At 45.0% G+C, this 24,025-nt stretch overlaps 1 long non-coding RNA gene across 1 annotated transcript; it reads left to right on the plus strand.

Annotated features, from left to right (window-relative positions):
- The first annotated feature begins 1,653 nt into the window (after nt 1–1,653).
- Nucleotides 1,654–23,811, plus strand: LOC141164173 (uncharacterized). The gene is made up of 3 exons (XR_012250861.1): nt 1,654–1,740; nt 21,817–21,963; nt 23,702–23,811. It is a non-coding gene; the product is annotated as an uncharacterized lncRNA (long non-coding RNA).
- The last annotated feature ends 214 nt before the right edge of the window (nt 23,812–24,025 follow it).

Raw genomic sequence — 24,025 nt, forward strand, 5'->3', positions numbered from 1 at the left:
CGTTGCTCGGGTCGAGCACCCGAGTATCACGGTGAGCTTGGCCCGAGCTTCGAGCACCCGAGCATTTTAGTGCTCGCTCAACACTACTCATTGCATCTGCTTCGATGATATGCCCGCCCCTGGTGCAGTGAGTAGCTGGGACCCCTGACACCACAGCTGAGCCTGGAGCACATACAAGGCCGTCCCTGGGACGCCATACTACGTACATTACCAACATCAGCAGCTGGGTGAGCAGTCTGTAATTATAACACAGGTGTTATCACATTATCATTATGATGCAATTAAGGCTATTTATTATTATATGCATAATACATGTGAACTGGCACAGAATAAACATGAATTACTGTTATATCATGATGACACATGAGGAGATTGCTATTATTGCACTGTATACATATGCACTATGCTTTCCTGATGTATAGTGATTAATCACTGATTATGGCGTGTACCCTATATATATCTTGTTTATGCCGTGTTAATGGCTTGAGAAAGGCTCACAATGTGAAGCCCGTAATGTTGCACATACATGGGGAATGAAGATCAGTTTTTTCAGTATCTCGCGCCTGGAGTGCTGTGACTTTTTTTGCCATATATCACTATAAATAAATATGTATCTATAGCCATCTCTGTTCATATGCTTACATTATTTATATGTAGCACAATAACTGCATACATGCGTCATGTATTATACAAACTAGAGCCAATCCATCAGCAGGATCTATTGTAGAACTTGCACACTTCTTCGGCCGGTATTCAGACTCATCATCTTGGATGTATGCGGCACTTAACACAAGAGCGACTATTTCTGACTGAATAACTTTACATGATCCTGATCCGATTCCCATGGAGACCTGTGAATCTTTTTATTCAGCTGTACATTACACTATTATATATGATGCTGGTTACACAGTGATTTTGGCCATGGCACAGGCTGTGCAGCATAGTCATTGTAAACTGCTGCTACATGACATAGCGGCAGAAATAAAGTCAATAGGGTCACATTAAGTCCCCTACGTACCGCAACAACCTGATTAAAAAAATCAGAACTTTTCACATTGCCACAGGGGTCGTAATGTGACCCTACTCGCCTGCATCACGCTACCATGTAGCAGCACAGAACGAAGTTTGGCAGCTTGACCTATGTTATGACGAAACAGGGTGTAACCGCAGCATAAGCCAGACTGTGTGTGTAGGGTAACGTCACTGCCATGCGACATCTTTGCCTGCCATACAAACGTCAGCTGCTGGCCTCTGATTAGCCAGCGGTGTGAATTGCAGTGCAGGGACCCAGCGTGTCACTGCACCGCAACACACTTCAGCTGACTGTGCATCCTCTGGTGCACATCTAACTGCAGTAGGCACTGGCGTCAGCATGGGCCCAGTGGCACTTTCTGCGACCACAAGCATTTCGCCCCTGGGTAATGTATAGGACATGTGATGACTCTATCACCATTGTGGATGTGGTGTGGTGATCGGTGCTGCACTGCCACAGATAAAAGCACAGGATCAATGCTCAGTCAGCACCAATGATAAAATGAATGAGGTCAGCGCTGGGGCAGAATACTAACAGCCAATGCTGTGTACTGGGCGGGCAGAAGGCAGAGCTGCACAATGGAGCCGGGCAGTGCCAGCTCTGGTTGTGGGATTAGAAAAGAAAGCACAGGGAGTTGCCCAGTCTGGAGAGCAGCATGAAAACAAAAAGGGGTCAGGAAATGAAGTGAAATTACAGAGGAAGGAAAGGTAGAGACCTAAACCATTTATTCAGGTGTTGTACAAATTTTGCTGCCAAGTGGTAAAAGGTGGTTAGAGATGGTATTGCTGCCAGGTGGTTAAAGATGGTTTTGCTGCCAGGTGGTTAAAGATGGTTTTGCTGCCAGGTGGTTAAAGATGGTATTGCTGCCAGGTGGTAAAAGATGGTATTGCTTCCAGGTGGTTAAAGATGGTATTGCTGCCAGGTGGTAAAAGATGGTATTGTTGCCAGGTGGTAAAAGATGGTATTGCTGCCAGGTGGTTAAAGATGGTTTTGCTGCCAGGTGGTTAAAGATGGTTTTGCTGCCAGGTGGTTAAAGATGGTTTTGCTGCCAGGTGGTAAAAGATGGTTTTGCTTCCAGGTGGTTAAAGATGGTTTTGCTGCCAGGTGGTTAAAGATGGTATTGCTGCCAGGTGGTTAAAGATGGTATTGTTGCCAGGTGGTAAAAGATGGTATTGCTGCCAGGTGGTTAAAGATGGTTTTGCTGCCAGGTGGTTAAAGATGGTTTTGCTGCCAGGTGGTTAAAGATGGTTTTGCTGCCAGGTGGTTAAAGATGGTATTGCTGCCAGGTGGTAAAAGATGGTATTGCTTCCAGGTGGTTAAAGATGGTATTGCTGCCAGGTGGTAAAAGATGGTATTGTTGCCAGGTGGTAAAAGATGGTATTGCTGCCAGGTGGTTAAAGATGGTTTTGCTGCCAGGTGGTTAAAGATGGTTTTGCTGCCAGGTGGTTAAAGATGGTTTTGCTGCCAGGTGGTAAAAGATGGTTTTGCTTCCAGGTGGTTAAAGATGGTTTTGCTGCCAGGTGGTTAAAGATGGTATTGCTGCCAGGTGGTTAAAGATGGTATTGTTGCCAGGTGGTAAAAGATGGTATTGCTGCCAGGTGGTTAAAGATGGTTTTGCTGCCAGGTGGTTAAAGATGGTTTTGCTGCCAGGTGGTTAAAGATGGTTTTGCTGCCAGGTGGTTAAAGATGGTATTGCTGCCAGGTGGTTAAAGATGGTTTTGCTTCCAGGTGGTTAAAGATGGTATTGCTGCCAGGTGGTTAAAGATGATTTTGCTGCCAGGTGGTTAAAGGTGGTATTGCTGCCAGGTGGTTAAAGATGATTTTGCTGCCAGGTGGTTAAAGGTGGTATTGCTGCCAGGTGGTTAAAGATGGTTTTGCTACGAGGTGGTTAAAGGTGGTTTTGCTGCCAGGTGGTTAAAGATGGTGTTGAAGTCAGGTGGTTAAAGGTGGTTTTGCTGCCAGGTGGTTAAAGATGGTATTGCTGCCAGGTGGTTAAAGATGGTATTGCTGCCAGGTGGTTAAAGATGGTATTGCTGCCAGGTGGTTAAAGATGGTATTGCTGCCAGGTGTTTAAAGGTGGTATTGCTGCCAGGTGTTTAAAGGTGGTATTGTTGCCAGGTGTTTAAAGGTGGTATTGTTGCCAGGTGGTAAAAGGTGGTTTTGCTGCCAGGTGGTAAAAGGTGGTTTTCCTATATAGAGTGGAGATATAACAAACAATAATGTTAAAGCACATTTCAGTCACAAGATATTGATGAACTATCCTGAGTACCTACAATATATCATAAAAGTGAGCACACCCCTAAGTGTAAATGGCACCAAGGAGAAGCCGTGTGCTGCTGGAAAATTACACGTTTGAAGAATAGGACGGCCGCTCAGCCCTGTTAAGCTGGATACACATGGGGGGTGAAGGAGAATTAAAAAAAACGCAAAAGGATGCGAAAAATAAATCTCCTGTTGGGCTGAGTGTATATTAACAATAACTATACAGATCTGGAGCTTTGTGTAAAACATTGTCATTGGGGGAATGATGTGTTAAATGCCCAAATGCAGACAAAGAACAGCAGACATAGAAAACTGTTTCAGATCCAGATTGACTACCATGAATGATAATAGTCAGTAATAAGTTAGTAAATGTTTAGCGCACTGGAAATTTCAATGTTAAAAGGAGAGGCAACATATTATAGAATGACGGTGAGCCCTGGGGGTGACATGTACGGAATGGATCTTGTATACTCACTGCTTTACATTCTGCAGCAGAAATAGGACAAGAAGGATAGAAGCCTAAAAGAAAGATAGAAACAAAGAAATATCAGTGTTAAGAAAAGCATCCTCTATTCCCAGAGATCCCATAATATTGAGTGCACTCGCTTACTCTACATCCTCTATTCCCAGAGATCCCATGATATTGAGTGCACTCGCTTACTCTACATCCTCCATTCCCAGAGATCCCATAATATTGAGTGCACTCGCTTACTCTACATCCTCCATTCCCAGAGATCCCATAATATTGAGTGCACTCGCTTACTCTACATCCTCCATTCCCAGAGATCCCATGATATTGAGTGCACTCACTTACTCTACATCCTCCATTCCCAGAGATCCCATAATATTGAGTGCACTCGCTTACTCTACATCCTCCATTCCCAGAGATCCCATGATATTGAGTTCACTCACTTACTCTACATCCTCCATTCCCAGAGATCCCATAATATTGAGTGCACTCGCTTACTCTACATCCTCCATTCCCAGAGATCCCATGATATTGAGTGCACTCGCTAACTCTACATCCTCTATTCCCAGAGATCCCGTGATACCGAGTATACTCACTTACTCTACAGCCTCCATTCCCAGAGATCCCATGATATTGAGTGCACTCGCTTACTCTACATCTTCCATTCCCAGAGATCCCATGATGTTGAGTGCACTCGCTTACTCTATATCCTCCATTCCCAGAGATCCCATGATACCGAGTATACTCGCTTACTCTACATCCTCCATTCCCAGAGATCCCATGATATTGAGTGCACTCGCTTACTCTACAGCCTCCATTCCCAGAGATCCCCTGATATTGAGTGCACTCGCTTACTCTACATCCTCCATTTCCAGAGATCCCCTGATATTGAGTGCACTCGCTTACTCTACAGCCTCCATTCCCAGAGATCCCATGATACCGAGTATACTCGCTTACTCTACATCCTCCATTTCCAGAGATCCCATGATATTGAGTGCACTCGCTTACTCTACATCATCCATTCCCAGAGATCCCATGATATTGAGTGCACTCGCTTACTCTACATCCTCCATTCCCAGAGATCCAATAATATTGAGTGCACTGGCTTACTCTACATCCTCCATTTCCAGAGATCCCATGATATTGAGTGCACTCGCTTACTCTACATCATCCATTCCCAGAGATCCCATGATATTGAGTGCACTCGCTTACTCTACATCCTCCATTCCCAGAGATCCCATGATATTGAGTGCACTCGCTAACTCTACATCCTCCATTCCCAGAGATCCCATGATATTGAGTGTACTCGCTTACTCTACATCCTCCAATTCCCAGAGATCCCGTGATATTGAGTGCACTCGCTTACTCTACATCCTCTATTTCCAGAGATCCCATGATATTGAGTGCACTCACTAACTCTACATCCTCCATTCTCAGAGATACCATGATATTGAGTGCACTCGCTAACTCTACATCTTCCATTCTCAGAGATCCCATGATATTGAGTGCACTCGCTAACTCTACATCCTCAATTCCCAGAGATCCCATGATACCGAGTATACTCGCTTACTCTACATCCTCCATTTTCAGAGATCCCATGATATGATATTGAGTGCACTCACTAACTCTACATCCTCCATTCCCAGAGATCCCATGATATTGAGTGCACTCACTTACTCTACAGCCTCCATTCCCAGAGATCCCATGATATTGAGTGCACTCACTAACTCTACATCTTCCATTCTCAGAGATCCCATGATATTGAGTGCACTCGCTGACTTTACATTCTCCATTCTCAGAGACCCATGATACTGAGTGCACTCGCTTACTCTACATCCTCCATTCCCAGAGATCCCATGATATTGAGTGCACTCGTTAACTCTACATCCTCCATTCCCAGAGATCCCATGATATTGAGTGCACTCGCTTACTCTACATCCTCCAATTCCCAGAGATCCCGTGATATTGAGTGCACTCGCTTACTCTACATCCTCTATTTCCAGAGATCCCATGATATTGAGTGCACTCACTAACTCTACATCCTCCATTCTCAGAGATCCCATGATATTGAGTGCACTCGCTAACTCTACATCCTCCATTCCCAGAGATCCCATGATATTGAGTGCACTCGCTTACTCTACATCCTCCATTCCCAGAGATCCCATGATATTGAGTGCACTCACTAACTCTACATCCTCCATTCTCAGAGATCCCATGATATTGAGTGCACTCGCTAATTCTACATCTTCCATTCTCAGAGATCCCATGATATTGAGTGCACTCGCTAACTCTACATCCTCAATTCCCAGAGATCCCATGATACCGAGTATACTCGCTTACTCTACATCCTCCATTTTCAGAGATCCCATGATATTGTGTGCGCTCGCTAACTCTACATCCTCCATTCCCAGAAATCCCATGATATTGAGTGCACTCACTTACTCTACAGCCTCCATTCCCAGAGATCCCATGATATTGAGTGCACTCACTAACTCTACATCTTCCATTCTCAGAGATCCCATGATATTGAGTGCACTCGCTCACTTTACATTCTCCATTCTCAGAGATCCCATGATACTGAGTGCACTCGCTTACTCTACATCCTCCATTTCCAGAGATCTCATGATACTGAGTGCACTCGCTTACTCTACATCCTCCATTTCCAGAGATCTCATAATACTGAGTGCACTTGCTTACTCTACAAATATGTCCAGAATACTCATGAAATGTGAGCGGATCTACTGATCTTCTGGGATAGTAGGCAAGTAGCACAGTTTATAGTCTGTCCTGGTCACCATCTGAATGAATTAAAATGCCCGGTACTTCAGCTCGTACCATTCAAGTGAATAAAACCGCCATCGATTAACTCTTCACTGACATCCACTATACATGTAGGTTGCAAGTCGGTAGCAGGAGTATGGAGCGGGCTCTTGGGGTGAGCTCGCCCCATGACCAACAAATAATGGCTGTGACACACAGCCAGAACCTACCTATAACAGCCTAGGCTGTTAACCTGTTAAATACCATGGTCAAACTCTGACAGCGGCATTAATATTGCGTCGGCATTGGGGCATCATAATACGCTCCGATATAAAGTGATCGCAGGATGCAGATGAAGACCTCTTTGCCCATCATCACGGAGAAACCCAGCCAGTCCGTTGTGGTAAAATAAATGGTGTCATTCAAAAGTACAACTCGTCCTGCAAAAACTCATGCCCTCATACGTCTATGTGGACAGAAAAAAGTTATGGCTCTTGGAGGAAGGGGAGGAAAATACAAAAACGCAAAAAAACGGAAACTTGCCATGTCCAGAAGGGGTTAGACAATGCTTGTCTATTCTAGGGATAGGACATGAACTTTCTAGTCCCAGGAGAAGGCTTTTACCTCTAGTAATTACTATCCCAGACTTGAGCTCGGGCAGGAGGTAGAACTATAGGCCGCACATTACTATAAGACGCAGCCCAGGTTTAGAGAGCAGAAAAGAGATTTCCTATTAATTAAAGTTTCCCTGTGGTATAAAGACGTGGAGGGGTTAATATCACTAACTTTACTACACAAGGGGAGAATAAGGAGGCAATGGATCTATTCTGAGCTCTTACCTGCTCCTGATGGTCTTCTTCTTCCCTTTGATATTGGTCTTCTTCCTACAATACATGAAACATATATCATGTCATGGAAATGTGCAGTAACGGGGGATTAGGATCTGTAAAGGTTCCTTCTCAGGAGTGTGGCGGACAGAGGAAATTCCCCAGTTTCTCACTCCAACCCAAATACTTTCTTAGCACAATATGTCCATTTCCTCCATCACACAGATAAAGGGGTCTCCCAGGATTAAAATACTGATGACCAATCGTTAGGATCTGCCCCCAATTCCAGGGAAGCAGACGTCCGGATCCAGATGGAGATCCCACTGATTAGCTGACCCTGACTGTTACACCTGTGCAGATCGGGGGTCACAGGGCCTACATACATTAATGCTTGGTTCAGATGTCCATGGAGTGCGGTCTGAGTACAGACCCCCATCACTGACCGCCCAAACATGACCTCCCCATAGCCAAACACTGAGACAGCAACACTATCAGAAGGATTTGTTTAGTTGGACTAAAATGGACAAAATGGTGTAAAATACTAAAAGAGACATTGTCACATGCTAAATCCTGTACTGCAGCAATGAATGTGACCGCTGCAGCTAATCGCTGTCCTTGTGCCATTTACCATCTTTGGTCAATTGTTTTATATTGGAAAACCACATTAATGTGACTGATATGGGAGGAATGAGAATAAGTGATGTTGCAGCTACGTTCCATTTCTATTATAGGTACACATCTATATCTTCTATTAACAGTAAATATCTGCACTTACGGAACTGCGATCTTCTCGTTGACCGCGTCCTCCATTATCTCTTCTGGGGTCTCCTCCCTATAGGACATGAAACAGAGATCATCCTATGTGTTAGGCGAGAGCAATAAATACCAGGGTCACTACAAATACTGTCCTCCACCAGCGGGTCAGAGAAAACACAACCTTGTATAATGTATCAGGCGGGTCAGATAGTATTATATGTCCAGAAATAACATACGTACTCGATGGATCCAAGGGTCGGACGCCAGACAGGTTTTGGAAACCTATCAGGAATGAAAGTCCATGGAGTAGTCAGGATTTTGTGGATCCATCTTTAGGAGAAGTGAAGAAAAGAAAATTAGTGACAAAGATTTCACAACAGCGAATGTATCACAGCGACCTCAGACCCGCAATGATCCGACAAAGGTGACATATCGGGGCGATCGCACCACTTAGGATGTATTGTGACTGCAGGGGGCGCCACTCTCTAATAACAGCTTCCTCTCCCTGCAGCTTCGTTCTCAGCTCAGGATGATGAAGGGTTAAATAATGTGTTTTTTTACTGGACCCTTTAGTTTTTGATACAGTCCAAGGCCCAAATGTATTAAAGTAATTTAACCAGAATTCTGGCATAAATTGAATTGAAAAGTCACAACATTATGGCACAACTTGGAGTTGCACAAAATTTTGCAACTTTTGGCGTTTTCACATCAGTTTCTCCCAGTTCCGTCAAAATGGGCATAGCTGTGACAGAACAGGGGTGCAGCAGGGGCGTCACACCACTGCTCATCTAATACATGACATGCTGTGGCATTCCCTACTCCAGACTAAGACTGGAGTAAGATTTCTGGCGTGGCGCACAGAGGTGCTCGCCACTCGTCAGATGCTCCTGATTCATTGATTCATGACGAGCGAGACACCCCCTCATGGATCAGGAGAGTCTGACGCCACTACGTCCCCTCATCAAGACTTGATGTATCAGGACCTTAGTTTTTCTTTTTTAATATAACTCCGATGCAGTTTTTTGTGCTATTAACAAAAGTAACTGTTTCTTAAAGTTAAAATTAGTCAAGTCATTAAGGGGTTAAATTGCACTTTTAGAAGGAATAAGAATGGTTTTCAGCAATTACTTTCTATTTCATCTGCACTTGTGATTACATGTGGGGTCCGGTGCTCTTATAGTATCACATTCCTACATCGTACACCAAACTGTGACCGACAGAAAAGAAGGTGATGTGTTGTGAAGGGCACTGAGTGGTCTATCACAGTAGAATACCCCCGTATGTGACTCACCTCCACACTATATATTCCCGTAGTATGACACCCAGCGATGCTCCCCCATACAGTATGATGACCCAGTGATTACACCCCACGATGCTCCCCCATACAGTATGATGACCCAGTGATGACACCCCACGATGCTCCCCCATACAGTATGATGACCCAGTGATTACACCCCACGATGCTCCCCCATACAGTATGATGGCCCAGTGATTACACCCCACAATGCTCCCCCATACAGTATGATGGTCCAGTGATTACACCCCACGATGCTCCCCCATACAGTATGATGACCCAGTGATTACACCCCACGATGCTCCCCCATACAGTATGATGGCCCAGTGATTACACCCCACAATGCTCCCCCATACAGTATGATGACCCAGTGATTACACCCCACGATGCTCCCCCATACAGTATGATGACCCAGTGATGACACCCCACGATGCTCCCCCATACAGTATGATGACCCAGTGATTACACCCCACGATGCTCCCCCATACAGTATGATGACCCAGTGATTACACCCCACGATGCTCCCCCATACAGTATGATAGCCCAGTGATTACACCCCACGATGCTCCCCCATACAGTATGATGGCCCAGTGATTACACCCCACGATGCTCCCCCATACAGTATGATGACCCAGTGATGACACCCCACGATGCTCCCCCATATAGTATGATGGCCCAGTGATTACACCCCACGATGCTCCCCCATACAGTATGATAGCCCAGTGATTACACCCCACGATGCTCCCCCATACAGTATGATGGCCCAGTGATTACACCCCACGATGCTCCCCCATACAGTATGATGGCCCAGTGATTACACCCCACGATGCTCCCCCATACAGTATGATGGCCCAGTGATGACACCCCACGATGCTCCCCCATACAGTATGATGGTCCAGTGATTACACCCCACGATGCTCCCCCATACAGTATGATGGCCCAGTGATTACACCCCACGATGCTCCCCCATACAGTATGATGACCCAGTGATTACACCCCACGATGCTCCCCCATACAGTATGATGGCCCAGTGATGACACCCCACGATGCTCCCCCATACAGTATGATGGCCCAGTGATTACACCCCACGATGCTCCCCCATACAATATGATGACCCAGTGATGACACCCTGCGATGCTACCACATACAGTATGATGGCCCAGTGATTACACCCCACGATGCTCTTCCATACAGTATGATGGCCAAGTGATGACACCCCGCGATGCTCCCCCATACAGTATGATGGTCCAGTGATTACACCCCACAATGCTCCCCCATACAGTATGATGGTCCAGTAATTACACCCCACGATGCTCCCCCATACAATATGATGACCCACTGATGACACCCCGCGATGCTCCCCCATACAGTATGGTAGCCCAGTGATGACACACCGCGATGCTCCCCCATACAGTATGATGGCCCAGTGATTGCACCCCACGATGCTCTTCCATACAGTATGATGGCCAAGTGATTACACCCCACGATGCTCCCCCATACAGTTTGATGGCCCAGTGATTACACCCCGCGATGCTCCCCCATACAGTATGATGGCCCAGTGATGGCACCCCACAATGCTCCCCCATACAGTATGATGGCCCAGTGATTACACCCCGCGATGCTCTTCCATACAGTATGATGGCCCAGTGATTACACCCCACGATGCTCCTCCATACAGTATGATGGCCAAGTGATTACACCCCTCAATGCTCCCCCATACAGTATGATGGCCCAGTGACGACACCCCACGATGCTCCCCCATACAGTATGATGGCCCAGTGATTACACCCCGCGATGCTCCTCCATACAGTATGATGACCCAGTGATGACACCCCACGATGCTACTCTATATAGTATGATGGTCCAGTGATTACACCCCGCGATGCTCCTCCAAACAGTATGATGGCCCAGTGATTACACCCCACGATGCTCCCCCATACAGTATGATGGCCCAGTGATTACACCCCGCGATGCTCCTCCATACAGTATGATGGTCCAGTGATTACACCCCACGAAGCTCCCCCATACAGTATGATGGTCCAGTGATGACACCCCGCGATGCTCCTCTATATAGTATGATGGCCCAGTGATTACACCCCGCGATGTTCCCCCATACAGTTTGATGGCCCAGTGAAGACACCCCACGATGCTCCTCTATATAGTATGATGGCCCAGTGATTACACCCCGCGATGCTCCTCCATACAGTTTGATGGCCCAGTGATGACACCCCACGATGCTACTCTATATAGAATGATGGTCCAGTGATTACACCCCGCGATGCTCCTCCAAACAGTATGATGGCCCAGTGATTACACCCCACGATGCTCCCCCATACAGTATGATGGCCCAGTGATTACACCCCGCGATGCTCCTCCATACAGTATGATGGTCCAGTGATTACACCCCACGATGCTCCCCCATACAGTATGATGGTCCAGTGATGACACGCCATGATGCTCCCCCATACAGTATAATGATCCAGTGCTGCATTCCCACCCAAAGGATAATACCTACAGCACACACATTATGATGCCCCTACTCATGACGCCCCAAAATTTGCATCCACATACAGTATGCTGCCCCAAGGCTTTCATCTCGCAGAATGATGCCCCACAGTATAATGCCCCAAGATACTCCTCCACACTCAGCCCAATGCATAATAAAGCCCTCACCAGTGCCCAACCTCAAAACACACAGAATAGTGCAATAGCTAAAAACAAAAAATCTCACAAAGCATTGTTCCCATGATGAGCATGAATCTACAGGCTGCTCTGATCTATACTGTGTGGCTGGACGTTACAGGCGTAATCTAGAGACATCACTGTGTCTGCTGCACCAGACCTGAGACAGTGCAGAGAGCACAGGCTGTGTGGTGGTGTAGGGAGCTGACGGCTCTCTGCTCCACTATTCAACCATATCTATGAGGATACAGATTAAACATGTGCCGACCTCCTGAGACAGTACAGAGAGCACAGGCTGTGTGGTGGTGCAGGGAGCTGACGGCTCTCTGCTCCACTATTCAACCATATCTATGAGGATACAGATTAAACATGTGCCGACCTCCTGAGACAGTACAGAGAGCACAAGCTGTGTGATGGTGCGGGGAGCTGACGGCTCTCTGCTCCACTATTCAACCATATCTATGAGGATACAGATTAAACATGTGCCGACCTCCTGAGACAGTGCAGAGAGCACAGGCTGTGTGATGGTGCGGGGAGCTGACGGCTCTCTGCTCCACTATTCAACCATATCTATGAGGACACAGATTAAACATGTGCCGACCTCCTGAGACAGTGCAGAGCGCACAGGCTGTGTGATGGTGCAGGGAGCTGACGGCTCTCTGCTCCACTATTCAACCATATCTATGAGGATACAGATTAAACATGTGCTGACCTCCTGAGACAGCGCAGAGAGCACAGGCTGTGTGATGGTGCAGGGAGCTGACGGCTCTCTGCTCCACTATTCAACCATATCTATGAGGATACAGATTAAACATGTGCTGACCTCCTGAGACAGTGCAGAGAGCACAGGCTGTGTGATGGTGCAGGGAGCTGATGGTTCTCTGCTCCACTATTCCACCATATCTATGAGGATACAGATTAAACATGTGCCGACCTCCTGAGACAGTGCAGAGAGCACAGGCTCTGTGATGGTGCGGGGAGCTGACGGCTCTCTGCTCCACTATTCAACCATATCTATGAGGATACAGATTAAACATGTGCCGACCTCCTGAGACAGTGCAGAGAGCACAGGCTGTGTGGTGGTGCGGGGAGCTGACGGCTCTCTGCTCCACTATTCAGCCATATCTATGAGGATACAGATTGGGTATGTGCTGACCTCCTGAGACAGCTTCCCCAAATACAGGATCCTAGACAGGGGCTATGCTATAGAAAGTATACATACTTATAATTATATATCGTGTTTTTCTAAAGGAGCCAAAGGAAAATGCTGGCTCATGTTGTATTTCTCCTGGTGCCCATATTACAGGGTCCGATAAATACAATCCATCTGAATCATGTGTCCTATAAACCTCCTAGACTGAGACATGACTTTCACACCCTGAATGACAACCATCAGTGTAGACAGGTACATAGTGTGTGCAGAAAGGTTTTATATCATCTCTACCTGGAAAAAAAAAGGCACTTACAAAGATTTTTCCATCCTGCACAGTTCTTTCTCTTCCATTTCTATTTTGTCTGCTAACAGTTCCCATCTGTGGTACATGGAACATATATCATCATCTCATATGTAAAGGTAGAAATATCAGCAATATGAAGAGAATTAGTGAACAAATTCTGCCTTTTCGCCTCCATTCAAAATACTTTGCCAACATTTTCCATCTGTCTCGCAAATGATACAATTTTGTCTATGTGGAGCTACCACTGGAGGGCGCTCACTGTATCACTGTACATGGACAGAAGAAACCTATAAGGTTGGCGGCATAGATAGACCTTATGGTCCAACTGCCCGAATTATTTACTTTTAATATACGTCGATCCCAGACTTATTTAATGATATAATGACTAGGAAATTTTCCTTTTTTGAACCTTCATTTCTTACTTCTAGTCTTCCAGGAGCCATGTCCTTTTATTTTTTGGTCTACATAATCATTTGAGGACTTGATTTTTTGCATGTTGAGTTGTATTTTTGAATTACACCAATCACTTTACCATACAATGTACTGAAAACAGGAAAATGGCCTGGCGATATTATTCTCTAGGGCGGTATTACTCTGTAGGGCGGTATTACTCTGTAGGCCGGTATTATTCTGTAGGGCGGTATTATTCTGTAGGGCGGTATTATTCTTTAGGCCGGTATTATTCTTTAGGGCGGAATTATTCTGTAGGGCGGTATTATTCTGTAGGGCGGTGTTACTCTTTAGGGCGGTATTACTCTTTAGGGCGGTGTTACTCTTTAGGGTGGAATTATTCTGTAGGGCGGTATTATTCTGTAGGGCGGTATTACTCTTTAGGGCGGTATTACTCTTTAGGGCGGTGTTACTCTTTAGGGTGGAATTATTCTGTAGGGCGGTATTACACTTTAAAGCGGTATTATTGTGTAGGGTGGTATTACTCTGTAGGACGGTACTACTTTTAAGGGCGGTATTACTCTGTAGGCCGGTATTATTCTGTAGGCCGGTATTATTCTGTAGGGCGGTGTTACTCTTTAGGGCGGTGTTACTCTTTAGGGAGGAATTATTCTGTAGGGCGGTATTACACTTTAAAGCGGTATTATTGTGTAGGGTGGTATTACTCTGTAGGACGGTACTACTTTTAAGGGCGGTATTACTCTTTAGGGCGGTATTACTCTTTAGGGCGGTGTTACTCTTTAGGGCGGTATTACTCTTTAGGGCGGTGTTACTCTTTAGGGCGGTATTACTCTTTAGGGCGGTGTTACTCTGTAGGGCGGTGTTACTCTGTAGGGCGGTGTTACTCTGTAGGGCGGTGTTACTCTTTAGGGCGGTATTATTCTTTAGGGCGGTATTATTCTGTAGGTCAGTTCAAATACAGTGACCGCAAACTTATAAGATTTATTTTAGGATTTAATGTTTAATAATTATGTAAAACTTTGTAAATAATAAATGTTTTGTGGCCCCATTTTCTGAGCCCTGTAGCTGTAGACCGGAGCTTTCTTTTTTATTGATACCATTTTGGTGCACAAACGACATTTCAATTTATTCTTACTGCATTTTCTATGTGTAGCGCCCCGAGGGTTCGGTCGCTACAGAGGTATTGCATCTCACCCAGAGGTGTGATATCTCACTTCCAGGTAAGGATGGAGTGTGGCTCAGGACCCTAACACCCACATGCACTACACCACATTTCCGGGGGGCAGGGCGACAATGCTCCCGGGTGTGAGCATAACTGTCCCTGTCCCTGGCTGGAGTGGGGGGAGGGAACACCTAGAAAGGGGGAACCCAGTAGTCTGTGGGTGGGGAGAGTAGATCCAGGGTGCACTGTATAGAGGAGTATATATGGTGGGCACCATCTTAGAGTCAGGGAGAAAGAGAAGAGAAAGAGAAGGAGAAAGAAGTAGAGAGTGGGAGGGAGCAGAGGCTCTGCATGGGCTCTGCTCCGCAGGCAGGCCAAGTCTCAAGGCCTGGTCCTGGAGGAGAGGAACGGAGAGGAGAGGAATGGAGGAAGCTCTAGGAGAAGACCGAAGGGACCCCAGGGGTGCGGACCGGCTAGCCGCCACCGCACGCCCGCCGCTACCAGAGTAAGGGGGTCAGGCCAAGAAAAGGGAACCGGATCCCTCATCTAGTGGAGGAGAGCAACTACCCTCAGCTAGTAACCGGAGGCCGTGGCATTGTACATGTACGGCCCCTAACTACACCCGTTAGGAAAGCACCACATAGGACCCAGGGAAATGGAACAAACGTTTGCCCGCCATGGCCCGAGGCAGCAGGACAGAAACGTGGTCAATTGAGGGGTACGACAGGCCAGAGAAAGGACACACGAAGGGGTCCTGACAAGCACTCCAAAAGTACCTGGGAGTTGGCCGAGCCCCTCACCTGGTGAGCACAGGACGACGTGGGCAGCCATTACCTGCGCAGAAGTGGCTTGTAGTCTAAAACTGTGAGTAAAGACCCTGGACTGCATCACTGGACTCTGAGTCATTACTGTTGCTCCCGCGCACCATCACCCCTACTATCTGCGCTCACTGCCCTGAGGCTATACTCCTCCCGTGGGGAGTTATACTACCCCCTGCTGCACATACAACATCAGCCTCAGTGATCTGCCCTGCAGCGGCGGTTCTCAGTGACCGCAATCCACGGGTGGCGTAGTCGGACATTTAGAGATTACAAAACCAAAGAAACTGATCTGCCACTGGTTTGACCACCCTGAGCCACGGGACCGGGTCGCCGCCACGGAGACTACAACCCCCAGCATTACACAGAGACCCGGCTCCGGGTATTCCCCTACACACACGGCCCAGGGGGCGCGTCATATGCATCGTACAGCAACCGAAAAAATGATATTCTCGTGTTTCGCCTTTTTTCTTTTTGATGTTTTACGTCTGGTTAAAATAATTTTATATCTTGATAGGTCAGATTTTTACTGATGCGATGATATCAAATGTTTTTCTTGTAATTCTTTTTTTTTTAATATGAAAAGGCGGGGGAGGGGGTGATTAAGACTTTTTTTTTTTTTGTACATATATATTGATAAAAACGACTCGGAAAATGGCGACAATGGGGAATTTTTTTTTTTTCTCCAAATTTGAGAATGTACAAGGAAACAGATCCGGTAAAAGCCTAATGGTGCAAAATGTGTAATGAAACCAAATTACAAAAATGGCGTTTAGCAACTAAATATATGCATGTAAAAAAAATTGTTCCCCCAGGTGGAAAACGTATACTTTTATTTATTCTCTAATCTATTGTATCCCCCTGTAAAAATACTGTTCATCAGTGAGGGTCTGGGGCACTGAGAAGTCATTACCGATCTCCTGGAATAACCCTTTATCTCCTGGATTCTTTATCATTATCATATTTTGTCCATGGTGGAATAAATATTACGATTTATGGGATTATCTTTGCTTTGCTGGACTGAAATCTTGGATTGTGAAGTAAATATATATTATTACAGAAGTCACATTAAAAGGAACCTGTCACCCGATAAAGTGCTATTAACCTGCAGATATGGAGTTAATCTGCAGGTTAATAGTGTCCTAAACCTGCCCGGTGCCGGCACTGAGAGTCCCACTGCTGAGAGGAAATGAACGTTATTCCCCCAGCAGCCTCTAGTGATGGTCGGCAGCGGCTGGATCAGTCACCGCTGTGAATAGAGTGTGCCGGCTGTATCCGTCCCTGTACTGACTGACACTGGCTCAGGATTGGGGCCGGCTGTCAGTCATTGCTTTCAGTTACAGCCGCCTCTCTCTATACACAGCGGTGACTGATCCCCCACCGGCACCGCCTCTATGACTGGAAGCCGGTGGGAATAAAACTCATTTCTTCCCAGCAGCGGGGCTCCAAGTGCCGGCACCGGGCAGGTTCATAAAGCTATAAACCTGTCGATTAATCCCATATCTGCTGGTAATAGCATTTTTTCAGGTGACAGATTCCCTTTAAGATAATTGCTCAATTTCCTTTTTTTTCTCACTTGTATTTAATAAGTGAAATAACAATTCCTCTAATGTTTGTAACCCTTAAAAAAACACTTTGGCATCTTTGTAATAAAATATGACACATATCTATTATCTATCTATTATCTATCTATTATCTATCTATCTATTATCTATCTATTATCTATTATCTATCATCTATCTATTCTCTATCTATTATCTATCATCTATCTATCATCTATCTATTTATCTATTATCTATCTATTATCTATCTATTATCTATCTATCATCTATCATCTATCTATTATCTATTATCTATCTATTACCTATCTATTATCTATTATCTATCTATCTATCATCTATCTATCACGTGCAGACAGGATTTATATTATCTGTCCTGAATACAGAGAATCACACATTGGGGAGAAGGAAACATCTATATCATGGCGTCATCTAGAAGGTTTACTTCTATGAGAGCAGTAATTCTCTACACTTACATAGTCACCATGTTCTTCGAGATCAGGTCCGCCAATTCCACATGTGTTTCAGACTCTGGATCCTCACTGGTGTCATCACTATCGTACAAGGAAGATACATCAACTTGTAATAAATGGTCAGAAACTCAATAGTACAAGCAAATATAAGAAGCTTTGTCATCTATTTTATTAGAGAAATCTGCTTCCGTCTCCACTTATGAGCCACTTCTGCTCCCCCCGCCTCCTGAACTCACTGTCTACTCTGAAGAAAAAAACACACGTTAAATCTATCTTGGTGAAAGCAAGACAGCCGGTCAGGTCAGTGCGGTGTCTGATTACAATGCCTATTATAGTCTGTAGAGGAGGAAGGGTGAAGGGCAGAGGGAGAAAACAGGAAGCGAGAGACACAGAAACATAGTGCTGCAGCCAGATAGGAGCTTAACTTATCCAAGAGCTGGATGCACAGCTAGACTGCTGAGTACAGAGCTGGATGCACAGCTAGACTGCTGAGTACAGAGCTGGATTCACAGCTAGACTGCTGAGTACAGAGCCGGATGCACAGCTAGACTGCTGAGTACAGAGCTGGATGCACAGCTAGACTGCTGAGTACAGAGCTGGATTCACAGCTAGACTGCTGAGTACAGAGCCGGATGCACAGCTAGACTGCTGAGTACAGAGCTGGATGCACAGCTAGACTGCTGAGTACAGAGCTGGATTCACAGCTAGACTGCTGAGTACAGAGCTGGATGCACAGCTAGACTGCTGAGTACAGAGCTGGATGCACAGCTAGACTGCTGAGTACAGAGCTGGATTCACAGCTAGACTGCTGAGTACAGAGCCGGATGCACAGCTAGACTGCTGAGTACAGAGCTGGATGCACAGCTAGACTGCTGAGTACAGAGCTGGATTCACAGCTAGACTGCTGAGTACAGAGCCGGATGCACAGCTAGACTGCTGAGTACAGAGCTGGATTCACAGCTAGACTGCTGAGTACAGAGCTGGATTCACAGCTAGACTGCTGAGTACAGAGCTGGATTCACAGCTAGACTGCTGAGTACAGAGCTGGATTCACAGCTAGACTGCTGAGTACTGCTGCTGCTTCTAAACATGCGTTAAGTAGAGAAAAATTATGAGGAATCGTTCTGTATGTGTGTGCTTTGCATAGGAGACATCATAACAGTGAGTCTCTGCTCTCTAGATCAGAGACAACTGAACATGAGAGAGGTGAACACTAGTGAAAAATAAAGGACACAAGTCATCTAATGGCCAGAAATAGTGTTATTCCTCATGTATACACCTAACTTCAGAAGAATGTTCTCTGGATGGCTGGAGGACCCAGCGGTCGGACCCCCGGCTAGGTTGGGACCAACCCCTACAGCTATAATTGCAATGAATATGTTCTATGCAATGTTATTGGCTTCAGCTATCACCCATTAGGTAAAGATGAATCGGCAGCACTACAAGTCTCAGTGTAGCTCTGGACTAAATGTAAGAATTGTTAAATCTATGAATGTAGTTATTAGGATTTTTGATGAGCATTGATGCCTGGAGTGGACACAGACAGAAAAGTGCCCGGTGCAGGAATAATATCTGGGCCTCTGTATCCAATAGCTCATCATAATGCATCATTCTTATGAAAGTGACCCCCTTAGCTCTGGGACCCCTGTGCATCTACAGAGGCTGCACCAGTGCTATGTCCACCTCTGATTGGTGCCTTCCCAATCCATCTCAGATATTAAGCCATTATATTAAATCACACAATTTAGAGTAACCATCATTTTATTTATTTTTTCTCGTGAATCAATAGTACATGTGAAAATAAGAAACTTGTAATATATCTTATTAAAGAGAAATCTGCTTCTTTCTCCTCCTGAACTAATCGTTCATTCTCAAAATTCTTAATTCACGGGTAAAATCTCTAATTAGTGAACACAAATGTTCCCTTTACTGAGATAGGAGACGACGATTGGTGCTCAGAAAGTTCTATGGAGACCTGGAGCTGTTGTTTCAGGAGAACTTGCAGCAGAATGTCTGTCTGCCTCTAGCTGCTCCATCCTCCTCTTCCTCTCCATAGAGTTTAATAAGCACCAACTGTCATCTCCTATCGCCCATCATTCTGCCTCGGAGTCTGACGGGTCAGAGTAGCGGGCGCGATGATGTCATTACAGAGCGCCCACTGCTCTGAGATGTGCGGTGCTTCACACCACAGACTCAGCAGACCAGAGTATTGGGTGGAACGAGGAGAGGTGAGTATTGTATTTATTTTTTTAAATCAGTGACTGGTGGCCATAATGTATGGGGGTGCATTGTATTGTATGGAGGACCACAGGGGGTGCATTATATTGTATGGAGGACCATGGGGAGTGTATTATACTGTATGGAGGACCATGGGGGTGCATTATAATGTATGGAGGACCATGAGGGGTGCATTATATTGTATAAATGACCATGTGGGGTGCATTACATTGCATGGAGTACCACGGGAGGTGCATTGTATTGTATGGAAGACCATGGGGGGAGGGCATTATATTGTATGGAGGACCATTGGGGGTGCATTATACTGTATGGAGGACCAAGGGGGTTCATTATATTGTATGGAAGACCATGAGGGAGGGCATTATATTGTATGGAGGACCATGGGGGTGCATTATATTGTATGGAGGTCCATGGGGGTGCATTATATTGTATGGAGATCCATGGGGGTGCATTATATTGTATGGAAGACCATGGGGGGTGCATTGTATGGTATGGAAGACCATGAGGGTTGCATTATATTGTATGGAGGACCATGGGGGTGCATCATATTGTATGGAAGACCATGGGGGTGCATTATATTGTGTGGAAGACCATGGGGGTGCATTTTATTGTATGGAGGACCATAACAGTTGCATTATATTGTATGGAGAACCATTGGGGGGTGCATTATATTGTATGGAGGACCATGGAGGATGCATTACATTGTATGGAGGACCATGAGGGTGCATTATATTGTATGGAGGACCATGGGGTGCATTATATTGTATGGAGGACCATGGGGGTGAATTATATTGTATGGAGGACTATGGGGAGTGCATTATATTGTCTGGAGGACCATGGGAGTGCATTATACTGTATGGAGGACCATGGGGTGCATTATACTATATGGAGGACCATGGGGGTGCATTATACTGTATGGAGGATCATGGTGGGTGCATTATATTTTATAGAGGACCATGGGAGGTGCATTATATTCTATGGAGGACCATTGGGTGGTGCATTATATTCTATGGAGGACCATGGGGAGTGTATTATACTATATGGAGGATTATGGGGGGTGTATTATAATATATGGAAGCAATTGAAGGTTTTGTGGGGTCTGTCATACAGTTTGTAGGCTATTATACTATTTTGAGGGCTAGTGCAGGCCATTATAAAGTGTGGGGGCCATTATACTGCATGTAGGCCCATTATACTGCATGGAGGGCTTGAAGGGCTGTGTGGGGGTCACAGTTGGGGGATCATACTGTGTTGGGGTCAGCATACTTTGCCTTGACAGTTGAGGTGGGGTACAGTAGGGTCATTATACTGTGCATGTGGAGGAGTTCACCATGGGGGTATCATACTGTGTTTGGGGGACACTTTTGTTGGCATCACACTTTATGGGGCAATGAAAGAGGAATCTAGGACTTCAGCTGGAGGAAAATGACTGTAAAGGCTGGAAAGTTGTAAGATCTGCTCCTTTGTAACTCGGGGTAAAGTGTAATTACCCCACAGTCAGTCAGTGGGGGGAGGGGAGAAACTGTGAGAATATTGATCATTTATCATCCAGAACGTTTGCTTTCATTAGCGCAATAAATCTCAGCACTTACATCATCTGTTCTATCTTCTCCAGGAAGATTGTCTTCTCCTGAATGTCTTCTTTGAGGAAGGTGATACGCTCCTCCCTATTGTACATGGAGAATAGATCTGATAGTGAAATCTACAAACGCCAGGAATTATTCAGCTGTTCAGCAGTATTATAGCGACCATGACACATGTGGTAAGTTCTCCCCTTCTCCCTCCATTCTAGGTCCTTTCTTTGACAACAGTTTTACATTTACTATATTACTCTGTTAAAGGGAAACTGTCAGCAGGTTTTTTGCTATTTAATATTGGAGCAGCTTGATGCAGGGTCAGAGACCCTTATTCCAGCAAGATGTCACCCACTGAGCTGCTTGCTGTAGGTTCAATAAAATCAGTGTTTTATCAGCAGGAGATTATCACTAGAGGACTAGTAAATCTGCTGCCATGTAGTCCTCCACACTCATGAGCTCTGTGTAACTCTGCACCCACTTCTGTTTGGCAGCTTTCTGCCTATGCACAGTGCACGCAGAAAGCAGCCAATCAATGATGTGGGCGGGGCTAGATAGAGCTCAGCATTCAGATAACTGCTAGATCTGCAGCAGAAAAAACAGGGATTTTATTAAAACTGCAGCCAGCAGCCCAGTAAGTGACACATCACTGGAATTAATGCTTTTAGATGGTGAAGGAAAAACTTGGTGATAGATTCTTTTCAATGCGTAGCATCACCCCCTTTAGTCCAGTTAATAATAAACAAAAGAAAAAAAAATACACATATTTGGTATCACCGTGTTCAGTAAAGTCCGATCTATGAAAATATAAAATGAATTGACCCAATCTGTAAAAAGTGTAAAGCAAAAAAATAAATCAAAATGGGAAAATTGCGCGATTTTGATTGCTACAACTCCACAAAAAAAGTACTAAGAAGCGAACGAAGCGTCGTAACTCCCCCAAAATAATATCAATAAAGACATCATGTCACCACGCAAAAAACCACAAGCCCCACATAGCTCCATCCACCAAAAATAATAATGTTACGGGTATTCAAAAATGGAGACTGAAGCTAATATTGTAGTAATTTTTTTTTCACCACTTAAATAAAACAAAAATAAAAGTTTGATATTGTTGTAATCGCAGTGACCTGATTGGTCCGGGCATTTGTCCGTGAATAAAGAACGGACATCAGACACAGAAATTCATTATTATATATATGTATAGAGGGAGCATTACGGTCACTATTCTGATTCATGACTTTTCTTATTTCGGACTTACATAATTTGTTCTCTGATTTTCTCTCGATACAAATAAACGCCAAATCCTAAATTGGAGAAATAGAGAAGTTTCCTTATAAATAGCCGAATCTTAAATACCAATTGTATCCATAGTAAATATTTCCATTACCAGCTAATTAACAAATATAAGGTTTTCTCATTAATAATGTATGGGATGGGAGAAGTTGGAAGGAGAGGAAGCTTGTCATAAGAAATCAGACACTTATGTAGGTAGGAAATGGGGAATAATAAGGACGGACAGGAGTGTAAGACAGGTATACTCACTGTAATACTTCTACTACAACCCTCAGAGGAGTTCCGGGCGAGCGGCTGCTTATATAGTCCTCATGATGTCATAATGTCCAGGCAGAGGTCACCATGGCGCCGATCCTGTGATGTCACAACATTCTAGAATGTGCCCTTCAGCCAATGAGATCCAATATAATCATATGTAATAAAGTCTATGGAGGGTTTATAAATGTATGTAAATATTCTGATACAGCAAATTGTTAGAAATAATAGGACCCCCCAACACACCCATGACCACATATGTGCAGAAGCATCTTATAATCCAATGTGTTTCTTATATTGTTATTATACATATACACCATATGGACACACATATAGGGGTGCAGAATTATATAACATCTCATTCTATATACTTAGGCATTAATTTGGAGTTGGTCCCTTTCTACAAGATTTTGGAAGCGTTTGTGGGAATTTTTGCCCCTTATTTCAGAAGAGCTGATGCTGGATGGGTGGTCCTCCTGACCAGCAATCTTCATCCCAAAGGTGTTGGATGGTGTTGAAGTCCAGGCTCTGTGCAGCCAGTCAGGATCTTCCACACCAAACTCTCACAACTTTGCCTTTATGGTCCTTGCTTTGTGCATGGCTGTAAGCCATAATCATCAACATTAACAGAAATAAACACGTGAAATAGATCACTCTGTGTGTAATGACTCTATATAATATATCAGCTTCACTTTTTGT

This window comes from Phyllobates terribilis, unplaced genomic scaffold (assembly GCF_046119375.1).
Source record: "Phyllobates terribilis strain yellow unplaced genomic scaffold, ASM4611937v1 Scaffold_10__3_contigs__length_209671492, whole genome shotgun sequence".
Lineage (NCBI taxonomy): Eukaryota > Metazoa > Chordata > Amphibia > Anura > Dendrobatidae > Phyllobates > Phyllobates terribilis.